Source organism: Equus przewalskii, chromosome 2 (genome assembly GCF_037783145.1).
Source record: "Equus przewalskii isolate Varuska chromosome 2, EquPr2, whole genome shotgun sequence".
Lineage (NCBI taxonomy): Eukaryota > Metazoa > Chordata > Mammalia > Perissodactyla > Equidae > Equus > Equus przewalskii.
Window position 1 is genome coordinate 92,814,509 of NC_091832.1, and position 13,933 is coordinate 92,828,441.

The window sequence follows — 13,933 nt, forward strand, 5'->3', positions numbered from 1 at the left end:
TGGTTAAGATTTGGCACTCTTGCCACCATGGCCCAGGGTTGTTTCCCAGTCAGGGAACCATACCACCCGTCTGTCGGTTGTCATACTGTGGAGGCTGCGTGTTGCTGTGATGCTGAAAGCTATGCCACTAGTATTTCAAATACCAGTAGGGTCACCCATGGTGGACAGGTTTGAGTGAAGTTCCAGACTAGGAAGAAGGACCTGGCCACCAACTTCCAAAAAAATTGACCATGAAAAATCCTTTGAATAGCAGCAGAACAATTCCTGATAGAGTGTCAGATGATGAGAGGATGTTGCAAAAAGACCAGGCAGCATTCTACTCTGCTGTACGGGGGTCATCAGGAGTCAGAGTTGACTTGCTGGAACTAACAACAATAAAAAATTGTAAAGTTACATAGTTGAAAAAATAGACCTAAAGAATGAATTCAGCATGAGCTAATCAACTTTATCATCATCATCATCATCATTCTCTTAAGCAGATACAATTTATTTGATTTATCATAAATTACATGTAAATAACTATATTATATACTCTACATTTAATACTGAATATCTGATAATCTGAAAGCAGAAGAATAAAGTTGCATTTTTGGTAACCTATCTCATGAAAAGATATACATACAACTTAACGTGGACTGTTAGCTACCCACAAGTGTTCCATAAGACACGAACTCCAAAAGTTGATTATTTCTAATAATTTACATGAGTTTTTTCATAACTATGCAGTTAAAGAGAATAATGTAATTAATGAATAATTAGCTATGAAAGCCTAGAAATAACTTTAGGTTATTATAGAAACTTGTAAATTTCGGCAGCTAGATGATTGCTTTTAATTTTTGTTTTAAGGTAATACTTTTGATGATTAGATGATTTGATGATGATTTACATATATGTTTCTAAAATAGACTAACTTAGAAAAATGAATTATTTTTATGATTTGTGTGTAAACATTTTACTTTGTATAGGAAAACAACACATTCTATGGACAGAAAAGGGAAATTTTAAGAAGTATGGTGTAAGATATCGACAGAATTATAAAGTTATTTAATTCACCTGACTTTTATTGTGCATCTACCATATTTCAACCATTGTGCTATGAACGTCCTAGATGATGAATAAGACTTTTGTGATCAGGAGTCTATTGTCTATTCAATGAGTCAAATGTGTAAACAAATAAATGTAACATGGTGTGGTTGGTACCATAATAGTTTATTTACTCAGTTTAACAGAGAGAAGGAGGAAATACTTAAGTCTATCTAAGGTGATGTTGTTTATATAGAGTCTCAAATGATGAGCAGCTATTCCCTAGGTAAATATGACAGCGAGGGAGATAGAGATAGAAATGGAGATACAGAGATAGAGAGAGAGAGGAAAAAAAGGGAGAAAAACGTCCAAGAAAGGGGACGACAAGTACAATAGTATAAAATAGCCTGGACGTTGGAGAATATGCTTAAGGGTTGACAATTCAAATTAAGATAGACTAAGAAATTCTGACATCAAGTATATTGGGAGATAGTAAACTGATTAGATCTGGCCACATACCAAGAGTTGTCAGAGTTTTTTTTTTTGAGGAAGATTAGCCAATCCTCCTCTTTTTGCTGAGGAAGACTGGCCCGGAGCTAACATCAATGCCCACCTTCTTCTACTTTATATGTGGGATGCCCACCACAGCATGGCTTGACAAGCAGTGTGTAGGTCTGCACCCTGGATCCAAACCTGTGCCACTGGACCGGCCCCCAGAGTTGTCAGAGTTTTGAACACACAAACCAGTAACTGAGGTTAAAATGATCTTTCACATTATCTAATTCAACGGTTATGAAAATCAGTGTGTAATTTAAACATATGAAAAGATATTTTATTGAGAAATATGGCAAATTTATGACAATATTGTCTTATTTATAAATGGAATTGTGGTAGAGTTTATACATTTCTAGGAACTAGTTCTTTCTAGCTACCTTATGAAATTATAAGCTACCTTATGACTCTAAAGCCATTGATGACAGAGGTAATAGGTTGGCCTGTCTTTTTAATTGTTTTTGAGAATAATTAGTGTGTAGGTAGCAACACAGGAAAGATGGCTCTTACTAGATTTTATATAAAATATTTATTGAATTTCCGTTGTGTGGAAGAGATTACTATGGATTATGACTCTCTCTTTTTAGTCTAAAAACATTTTAAAGAGACTAATTACTAAAATCTAATATCAGAGTATATTTCTTATGAAAAAATGGCAAAATGTAGGTTTGTGGCTATGACCTATAACATAACATTCCTTATAGGGTACATTATATATATAGTTCACATTTTCTTTTAATGTTATTTAACAGTGTAAGCAAAAATTTTTGTTTGCATATATACAATAGTGTGTATATTAATCATATCTTTAAACTATTTCCACCATTATTATCCTGACCTGAATTCCTGATATATTCTACCAGAGTGGTATGCCAGTCAAGAATTCTCTCTCTCCCTCTGTTTCTTAATTTAATGGTTTTAGTTTCACACATTAATAATGTCTGTGATTCAGTATATACAAATACTAAAGAAGAGTGATGTTTGGATTCAGTGTTTTTTTCTTACAGAGAAATTTCCTCATCTCAAGAAATGAGAATAGTAATAGCACTTACCTCACTGGGTTGTGGTAATTAGTCAATGTGTGTAAAGTACTTAGAGTAGTGACTGTCATTTTTTAATCTCCCTGAAACTGTTTGGTTTTTACTATTGTTGTACCCTTATTTTAGGAACAAGGTAAAATGTTATTCACCTAAGTGTTTCCTAGTTTCAATATCCTAATCAATTATCTTTCTTCAGTGTTTTTGAAAGAAATGTGAATTATTTCACATTGTGTTGAAGCCTGTTCTCTAAACTTTCATTATGGAAACTGAATATGCATTTTACAATCTCTCCATTCTTGTGTATCGATTTCATTGAATTTTTTTATTTAGAGAAAGTAAACTTGTATTTTAAAGGAAAAATGTAAGGTATAAGAGTTTTATAATAATTTAAAAGTGACTATCAAAACTGATTTAGACTAAGGTTATTATCACTGGTTACGTTAGATGAAGTATTTTCATTTCCTGGGAATTATGATTCTGCAAACTTTATTAAATATTCCTGGAGTACTTTCAATTTGATATAATATTGTAAGATCTTAAACTAAGGAACTTCTCAGGAGAGAGAAAGTCCAAATCTCTGGATTTTTGAGGTCAAGATAATGAGTAACAGCAAAGACTTAAGTTGAGGAAAGAAACCTCTGACACATTTCGTTCTTTCATGCTAGGCACTCAGACATTCAATATTTGCATGGAGGATTCTGTGTAAAACTAAGCCAACACATTTATTTTTTAAAATCAGACTATGAGAAATCCACAGAGAATCCTCTTAATGGAAAGTAAAGTTTAAATTTGTATTATGTATTTATTAACCAAACAAATCCAAGGTTTTGAGCAATTTATTCAATGTCTTAATTTTAAAAATAACATTTCCGTGCTATGTTGACAATCAGCCCAGGTCTTTCAAAACTAAATCTTATTGTTCAAACACAGAGAATGCTTTGGGAAATATTTACGGTTGAGTATAGAGAACAGATGGTGAAATTCTGTGGACCTAGTCCAGATGTGTAATTTGTATTATTTTGTGGGTAGACACAGCTCCAAAATACCTATAGTTATAAGGAAGAATAATTATAATTCCACCTCCTTTGTGACATGCCAAGATAAATGTGTTTCCCAATCAGTCACTGGCGCATGTGTCCAGGTGTGCTGCAACGTGCAACTTTCTGGCAACTGGTGAAATGAATCATCAATTAAAGATACAACACCTTTTCCTATCCTCCTCCACCTAGGCCATAAAATTTACCTAAAATTGTGACTAATAGAAAAAGTGGTCACTAATTTAGAACACTGAAAATAGCGATGTGATTTAAAACGCATAGAATGTAGAATAAAGTTTCATCATCACAATTGACTACTCTTTACGTATAATTTAATTTCAGTGGAAATCTTTCGAATTATCTAACATTACACTATGGAATAATTTCTGAACTGCTATTTGAGGCTGACTTATAGAACTGTTCCTTAAGTGTAACAAGTGAGAGAGAAACTGGGAGATTAACAGAATCAGAATAACTGGCTCATGACTTCTTTCTTCTATCTCACCTTCTCTTTAAAGCTTGTAAAGCAGTAAGCCTAAAATTTTGGGCAAAATTCTTGTTACGTGATTACATTTATAATGTTAAAAACGGTTCCCATAGTCTTCCTTGTAATGTTTTCTTCTCTGAGGGTAGCTTTACATCTATGGAAGTATTGATCCTTTAAAAGGCATTTATCATTTTCATGTGAAAATACAGTAATTATCATTGAAATGTTGTAAGAATATAAAAATTTTGTATTTAATAATTATCTCTTGCATGCTGGCTAGCTCCAACAAGAACAATATTTTGAGAAGCATGGAATGTCCAAAATTTGGACCATGAAGGTGACAGAATCCTAAGGAATATGTGAATTTTAAAACGTTATTTTCCCCCAAAATGAAATGTGTAGTAGTAATGATTGCTAATGTGCCCATTGGTTATTAAAAATGGAAGGTTTTAAATTTTCACATATAATGAGTATTGCCTTACGACATTACTTTTGTGGTGACTGTGCAATCTATCATTGTTCAAAAAGTTACACAGTGCAAAGAACGTATCATTGAGATGTATAATGTTTGTAATCCTGCTCTTAGATTGATAAATCATGTCTTGTGTTGATGGAAGCCAAAAAATGAATTGCTTTACTTTGACCTTGGGGCTTGGAGATTATTCGGTTTGTCTATTAGACTTGTTCCAGTGTTCTTCTCACTTCATTTATTCCCTCTGTTCTGAAGAGTTGGAAATAGTAGACTTAGAGGAAGTCAGTAAAGCTTGATATCATCAGTCATTTTTGAAGAGCAGGCTATCAACGTGCTCTGAATAATCAACTTTAATAGAAGGTTTAAATAACCAGTGTCATGTTTAATTAATAGTTTGCCTGCTTCCAATTTATATTAATTGATGCCTGAAAGTCATCACACCTTGTAACAATGATAACTTAGAAGAAGAGAAACTCAGTTTGGGAAAAATGCCCAAAGACATTTAAGGCAGTGTGATCCATCAGACTGGTCCACAAATGGTCCACAAAGGTTCATTTGCATTCAGTTCCAATGTTGCCATTTTAAATTCTTAGTATATGTGTGTTTCATTCCTTGTTGACTTGTATTAAGCCAGAATAAAGGCATTTATTAAGAATATTATACTATTTTATAAGGGCTATTGCTTATAGAACATATAAAACCATTAACCTGATTAAAAACACAGCAAAACAAAACTAAAAACCTTGCCCAAAGGTGTTATAGGAGAGTTACATCATGAAACATCAAAAATTGATTTGAAGTCTTTTATCTTACCTTTTGGCATTTTAGGGATGCAGTTTTCTATGAAAGCAAATCTTCCTCTTTATATGCTTTATAACTTTCTAACTTAACAGTTGTTAGAAAATAGCATACACTGTCTTGCCTATATATGTGTAGATTGCAGCAATATTATATTTTGTGATTTTTTTATTACAAAGAAATATTATCTACATTTTTAGAATATTTCCAAAGTTTCTTTTATAAATGCCCAAGTGATATATCTTCTTAAGGTATGTAAACTAATTTTCACAGAAAGTTACCTCACTATAAATAAATGTATACAGAAAAATATGAATTATTAGGCAGAATTAATTTTTAAAAATTTTGCCAAGTGAGTCTTTTAAAAATGATGTCTCCTGGGGCCGGCCCCTTGGCCAAGTGGTTAAGTTCTTGCGTTCCGTTTTGGTGGCCCAGGATTTCGCCAGTTCGGATCCTGCGTCTGGACATGGCACTCCTTGTCAGGCCACGTTGAGGGTGTTCCACATGCCACAACTAGAAGGACCTCCAACTAGGATATACAGCTGTGTACCAGGGGGAATTTGGAGGAGAAAAAGCAGGGGAAAAAAAAAAAAAGATTGGCAACAGTTGTTAGCTAAGGTGCCAATCTTTTAAAAAAAAAAAATGATGTCTCCTAATCAAGTTAATTTGTGAAATTGGATTTCTACTCAAGTTTACAAAGATCTCTTTGGAAAAATAAGACGTCTCTGTGTTAATGAGAATACAACATTGTTAGGATTATCTTAATAGGTGACAGAGCTTCTCTTTAATTGTTGAAATAATTGACACCTAAATTGAAATCATTCTATTTTGTGCATTTCTTCTGGAAATACATATAGAAAGTTTGGCAAAGCCACTTTTAAACATGTTTCATGGTAGGAAAATAATTATACTGGTCGAGCCACTGAGGCAGATGAAAGGTCAGTATTTGGCCAGCTGTCACAGAGAAGAGATGATTCTATGTTCAGAGAACAAGGTCACCAAGTTGCTTTTTCTTGCCTTTGCTCAGTCTAAAAATTTCTCACTAATGGAACATGTGGTTGATGTACCCTGGGATCAAAATTCTTGCATTTCTCAGCTTCACATATGCATAAAAAATACATTTGGCTCAAACACAGTTTGTTCATGTAAGGCTGAAGTGTCAAATAAGTGGTGCAGAAATTATAGGATTATATTATAATATTTTATCAGGCAGTAATCAAAGAAGACAGATATTAATCCTTCAAGTGCTTTGTGGAAGCCATTTAGATTTTTTTTTTTTAATTTTAAAGATTCTAACCCTACTATGAGGCAAAAATTTGAAGGTCAATGCTTTTGACTGTTTTACATCCTTTCATATTAGTTGTTTCTAAATTCTATTTTTAATTTTGTCGAAGTTTATATTTTGAGTCTAGAATCATAAACTTGTGTTTTAGGAACAATAGTTGCGGCTGATTTAATTTTACCCTATCTTTCTGTTCCCTTTAATTATCCATAAAATAAGAGACCTCAAGTAGTATGATGAGTAGAATCAAAGAATTTCAGAATTAAAGGGCGTCTTGGACACTATCTAATCCAGCTTTTCACCAGAGGCACAAGTCTCTGGTATATCTTTAAACAGGTATAATTTATATAAAATAAAATGAGAAACTGACTATAAGTTCCTTGAACTGGGCTACCCAGTATTTTTCACTTACAGATGTTGATTAGCAACCTGCTAATTGCGATGATCATTTCAAGTTTTTTGTGTATATCTGTGCTAGAATTTCCATTTATTGGTTTACAGCTATTCATTTGCAATGAGAAAAGTATTATTTATTCATTAATTGAAAATTTATTGTGTTTTCAAATTTTTTATTGAGATAATATTGATTTATAACATTGTGTAAATTTCAGGTGTACAGATTGTTAGTTACCAGAAGGGAAGGAGGATGGGGGTGGGTGAAAGGGGTAAAGGAGCACGTGTGTACGGTGACGGATGGCAACTAGACTGTTGGTGGGGAACACGATGTAGTCAAATTTTGATAGATTGTTAGTTGAGTGGCATAGGTAGGATGGGTCAAATATCTTGACTATAATAGACACAACCCAAATGAGGAATTAAATGACACACACCAGAAGTTACAGAGTTGGAATCCTCTCATCTGAAAGCAATGCCTTCTACAATCTTCATAAGTCAGTCATTCGATTGTCTCCTGCTTTCAAGTTCACACTTTACTAGCTCCCCTCATCCAAATTCTCATTTCTGCAAATCAGCTACCCTTCTCTCTGCCCGGGTTTGAAAGTTAATGATTTTACCCAAAAGGTGGCTCGTAAAGAAATTTTACACTCTGTGTTATACTTGGTGAGAAAAGTCTTAGACCACTCATATCTAGTCTGTGGCCTGCTGCCTGGTATTCCTTCAGATACAATGTTGTTTAAGATTCTCACAGGAGCAGAATAACATCCCGTGTTGTTCATCAGGGGCAGAGACAAGATGCACCCAGGTCATTATGTTTACACTTGCCATGCTCTGAAATAATTTTGATCATTTTGTTCTAGTTGTGTTCAAACATTGACTCAGCTTATAGATCTACTCAGGAAAATGAGCAACTTTTGAAATGCATAGGTGCATCTAAAACTGTATTACCAATGTAAACGTCTAAAAGGAACCAAATGAAGTTAAGCCTTTTTAGTACAGAAAGATTTACTTCACTTTTATGAACTATAACAATATTTACTTACTGAGTCTTTGAAAATAGCACTGGTTCAGGAAATCAAAATTCTAATCCTGTCTCCTCTTAACTAGCTGTTTGACCTTGGCCAGACCTCTAAATTGCTTCTGAATCTTTGCTTACCACTTTTAAATAGAGGGTAATAATCCCTATAATATAGTTCTCATGGGGTTGTGAGGATAAAATATGTGAAATTCAAAAATGTTAATGAGCTCGACAAGTAATATACAAATACCATCTGCAACCAAAACCTATATTCTTCAAAGATTAGAATATTTCATAATCTTTGGAAAAAAATTAGAGGATTAGCATAATTGTTTTATGAACGGGGGTGCCTTTTCTACACACATGACCTATTAATCAGCTTGAAAAGTTGTTCTGCATCATCAGCAAAGTACCCAATTATTAGTAGTTAAAAGGTTCAGAAGATGATGAGAACTGCTTTTTATTTAATAGTCTCCAACCTCCCTCAGGTGGCAATATGCTCACGCATCATAATCAGAATGAATTTCTTAGTAGACTTTTTTTTTCCTTCTGAACCAAATCTTTGTATGCACACACCCATACTGTTGTCATCACACTTTTAGCTGGTGGTGCTGATATACTGGATGGACTATTTGTACTTCGACTGCAGTCACCTATTTTTAGGTGCACTATCTGACTGAGAAACTCCTTTATGAAATCTGACAAACAAGGGCTTGATCTGAGTGGCTGGTATCAGGTATTTAAATTTTTATTTTTATTTCCAGGAAAAAAACTATTGAATTAGTACAAAATAGGAGAACATAAGCATTAGTTTACCCCCAGATGGTTTTTATGAATTTTTGTCTAATTAAAAAATGCACAGTCTTTATTAAAAATATAAATAGTATTTGTGAGGGACATGCCCAGTGGCATAGTGGTTGAGTTCAGCACCCTTCACTTTGGTAGCCCTGGTTCATAGATTCAGATCCCAGGTGTGGACCTACACTACTCATGAAGCCATGCTGTGGCAGCATCCCACATATAAAATAGAGAGAGACTGGCATGGATGTTAGCTCAGGCCCACTCTTCCTCAAGCAAAAAGGGGAAGATTGGCAACAGGTGTTAGCTCAGGGCCAATATTCCTCACCAAACAAAAAAATAATAATTTTTTATATATATATATATATATATAGTATTTGCGATTTGAGTAATAGATGGATTACAGAGTAGCACTTTAGATTATTTTGAATAATACAATGTGTATTATTTCCATTCTTCTGTTGCTAAAGTTGAAACTCATAGATGTGAATTAACTTCTCATGGCATGTAATTAGTACATGAGAAGATTAGGATTATAATCTATGCTTGATATGATTCATGGAGTGTTTGTCTGGCTCCAGAGCTCATACTCTTCCAACATGCCAGTTTGTCTCTTTGGGAGGCAAAACGGAAGTGATCCATGGGTATACGAGGTGGTTTAATAGCTGACTAGGGAAGTAACTTCGCTGTGGAAGAGGAAGTTGGAAAAAGACTAGGACCTAGAAAGGTAGACTAGAGAAGTGAAGGTATCTCTGACATGGGATGGGCATACCCACAGCTGTGGAATCATTTAATGATTTCAGAGAATAATGTGTAGACTGCTCTGTCTAAAACAAAGGCTTGTGAAGGGCAGTAGAAGACAAGCTGGTAGGAAGATGTGGATGCTGGGATGTGGCGAGCCTTAGCTTCCATTACAAGAATTTTGGGCTTGATCCCATAGCCAATGGAATAGGGTACATGGGGTGTGATGCAAAATTTTGGTGTATATGAAGCAGTGATTGGGGAAGATGAGCCTGATGGAGGTTTCAATGGATTTTCTTTTTGTGACATATATACAGTTTAAAGAGAGTTGTAGTTCAAGCAGTCACATTTCAATCTCCTTTTATATGTTTATTTTTCATCAAAGTAAGTATCTTTGAAAAGTTCATTGCTTCCTGGACTTGAACCATTGCTAGAGTCAGAAAAGTTGCCAAATCATGTGGCATAAAATTCTGGCAAATAGCATCATCATCTCCATACTGTCCCATCTCAAAGATATAGACTAAATTGCTTAGAGAGAAAGAAGAGTCAACATAATGTGCACATACTCTCTTCAAGAATTTAGAGGGCTTTTTAAAATGAAAAAAAATGCTGTCATTTATTCTCCATGCCAATGGAAGAGCGAATGAGATTAAATTAAATGAGAAGAGAGCTCATTTCAAAGTAAAATTTATATTACAAAAATATTCAAACAAGAGAATTTGGTTAGGCATTGGACTTCTCAAAATAGAGATAAAAGGGATTATCATTTAGCCACAATTCTTCAGACATTCAGGTTGAAAAAAATGAGGGAGACCTCTGCCTAAGTTTCTTTTAGTTCTATAATATTATGGTTCTGTCTTTAGGTTAGTGAATATATAGGAACCAATGTTATTAGGGAGGGGTGCCACATACTAGTAAAAACCTTTACTTAGAGTTTAAGGTAAAATAGAAATCCTAGGTCAGAGTTTGGAAATATTTCAAATAACATGTGTGAAAGATCTAGCTTCCAAACATTTGCTAGTCTAGGGGAAGGGTGTGTTAAGGAGGAGAGAAAAATAGCAATGCCAGTACAGGACAAGAGTTGGGCTGGGAGGCAGCTGGCACTGCCAGGCGCAGTGACATTCACGCTGGTCTTGTGGGAAGAGCTCTGAACTTGGAGTCAAGTGACTAGGATTCCAGTTCTGGTTCTGGAAATATTTAATTTTGTGACCTTAGCTACATTCTTTATCCTCTCTGAGTATCTGATTTCTCAGCTGCAGAAAAAGAGTAGTAGAGTAGCAAATTCTGAGTTTCGTTTCAGTCCTAGTATCTTCTCTGATTGTTGTAGACGACCCACAAGTACCTAGTTTGACAAGTGGAAGAGATTGTTTTGGGCCAATGGCTGAGGGATAGAAACTTAGACAGTAGATCTGTCTCAGAAAGAAAAGTGTCATGAGCACAGACACAGAAAAAGTAATTCTGTGGTCAGTGTCTAGATCTCATGATGATTGCAAGATTAGATCGAACTAAAATTTTTTGAGTTATTTCAAAAAATGGTAAGAAATTTCAATGGACAAATGGGGAGAATAAAGCCAGATTGGCACCCAACCTCGTGGGAACTTATTAGTTCTGAAGATCTAGGGTTAAATCCAAGCTGTGCAGTCTAATTCACTGGGTTTTCTAAGGGGACCCCTTAAGGACAGGGTCTTGTGATATGTGGAGCGCACCAGGAGGAATACACTTTCTATTAATACACTTGTTAGGGTGGTCAGTAATGTGTGTGACAATAAATCCTGGATTCTATTTATATTTTTATCATATATACCTATAGAAGGTATAAAATGGTCTCTAGACCTCTGTGGTGCAGGCTAGTCATACTAGCCTTTTACTATGTGTCTCTTTATTTTTCTGAAGAGTCTAGACATTTACTCTGAGGGAATTGCCTATGCAGAGAGGTGTCTTCTCTGATAGCTCTACTACTTTAAGCATTAGACATTTTCAATAATCCAGTTACGATTGCATTTATTTATTGATAATTTTATGCTGCCTACCTAAAGAAAAAGAGAGAGAGAGTTTTGTAATAACTTTCAAAAATGTACATTCATTCTTTTACCCAACTGCTAAGGAGGTATTCTAAAGCTTATCTTGCAGAGTTTTTGTGAGAATTAGAAATAATATACTGCTGTGTCTGACAATACCTGGCTCAGAGTAGACACTTATTTAATGGCAGACCATTTATTTTTTATTATTGTTATCAAATATCATGTCATTAGCTCATCTGTAATCCAGTAGGGACTATCAGATCAGGATTTGTGAATGCGGGCAAGCTGTTTCTTTTCTTCTGCATTTCTTAAGTGTTGGGTTTGAAATCCATTATGACAGGGTAAAAGACACCCTTGTTTGGAACACTTTGCTGTGGGAAGCAGAAATTATCTCAGTCTCAGAGTTAGGAATTTCTAATCTCTGACACTAGAGGTTGTTTTTCAAAAACATATACTATTTTGTTGGTTTTCTAAGGAGCCAAACTCATGGCTTTTAAAAATCAGATGGTTTTCCCAGCTAACTATTTACTAGTGTGCCATATTCTCATTTTCCTCTTTTCTCATATTCTCTCTTTTGCTCTTAAAATTATAGATAGGGAACTGATAGAGCTATTGTAACAAAAGCTTAATAATAATTACTACTGATGCATAATAATTGAGAATGCAGTGATCAAATACCAAGGCCACTGTTTTATATAGCAAGATATACAGTATTATATGGAAAATAGTTCATGAAATTGTCTATGGCATAACATTCAAATATTTCATAATATTTGGAAAACTAAATCTTGTGATATATAGTCATTTAACACAAAATGAGAAAGAGACTAGAAATTCTAACATATGACTTTATAAGAAGAGTTCTTTCTAGGATCTGGTAGACAGCCCATTACCCAGTGCTTTTTATAGGCATCTCGCGTCCCACTTCCTTCAAAGTGTCTTTACTGTTGTCCTTTCATGATGCCATTTCTCTTTCCCCTCTGACATTCTACTGTCATGGTCATTCTCTCAGAGATAGATAACAAAGGATGTGATAATGTCTCGAAATTTCTAAATTGTCTCCATTTCCATGTTATTTGTGTGTACTAATAGTTCTCCACCCATTTCCCTTCTTCCATTCATACACTGGCATGGCTGACCTAGTTTATTAGACTAACTCACTGTCACAATTAAAAACACAATGAACTTGACCTAGAGAAAATAAATCACAAAGGTCTGGGATGTTAGAACTGGAGGGGAAGTAGCCATCGAATTTTCCAACCCTTTCATGGGTAAAGATAAAGAAATTGAAGCTATAGAGATAGATTAATTTATCTGTATTTACAAATTAAAATCCTGATTCCTTTCTACTTCTCTTTCTAAACACTTAGTTTGTTGAATACAAATCTAAGAGAGATGGATCTGGCAAGATTTTAGCCTTGAAATTATCTGGGGGAAGAATGTATTCATTAGAAGTGACCTAAATGTCATTTGAGAATAGAACAAAACTGCTTTTAAAAATGTGTAAAAGCATTAACATTTGCCTGCCTTCAACTTTCTAAAGCTGTTATTCAAACACATAATGAAAGAGGTCCTGGGCTAGCTGAATTAAGTAATCTATTCCAAGTAGTTTATTGAAGGTCATTTGGTTACAAGATTAAAACAGGAACTTTATGATTGGGAAGTGCTGAAATGGTAGAATGTTATAAGGAAATCACTGCTTTTTATTTTCTCTAACACCTTTACAGATATACTGGTTCTTAAAATAGTTCTGATATCTCTTTGGGGGGCAATATTTAATTTTTCTGTATTGATATTATCAAACGATCAAAATCTCACTTTTTATACTCTGGCCTGAGGCAAGGAAAAGAGAAATTGATGAAGAAAACTTGATTAACTTTGTTTTGAGCCAGAAAATGACAAAAGAAATGAGTGAGTGAGATAGCGAGAGCATGTCATGATTCTAAAATACTGTTTTGTAGCTGCTCAGGGGCTGGGGGAAGAAAGGTTAAATGTGTTTTAAATGTATGTAAATGTTCAGCTATTTGATCCTCATAATGGTGTGTACTCTTGCCAAGGAGAGGTAATCAAGTGGCACATGTGGGGAGAAAGCAGCTATGAATTGAACTCAGTGATGTTTCTCTCTGGGCCATGGAGCTGTTTGTCTTCATGCCAAGCCACAACCTGAACTCTGAACTGCCTGGTGGGAGAAAGCTTGTTTGGCTATGTAGGTGCTTTTCAAGCCGAGGAGTTTATGAGGCAAGTCTGTGATGAGGCAGAGCAGGAGTT

The 13,933-nt window shown here is 34.7% G+C and overlaps 1 protein-coding gene across 2 annotated transcripts in view; it reads left to right on the plus strand.

Moving 5' to 3' along the window:
* Positions 1–13,933, plus strand: part of SLC7A11 (solute carrier family 7 member 11) — a 101,572-nt gene that overhangs the window by 45,917 nt on the left and 41,722 nt on the right. The window lies entirely within an intron of this gene.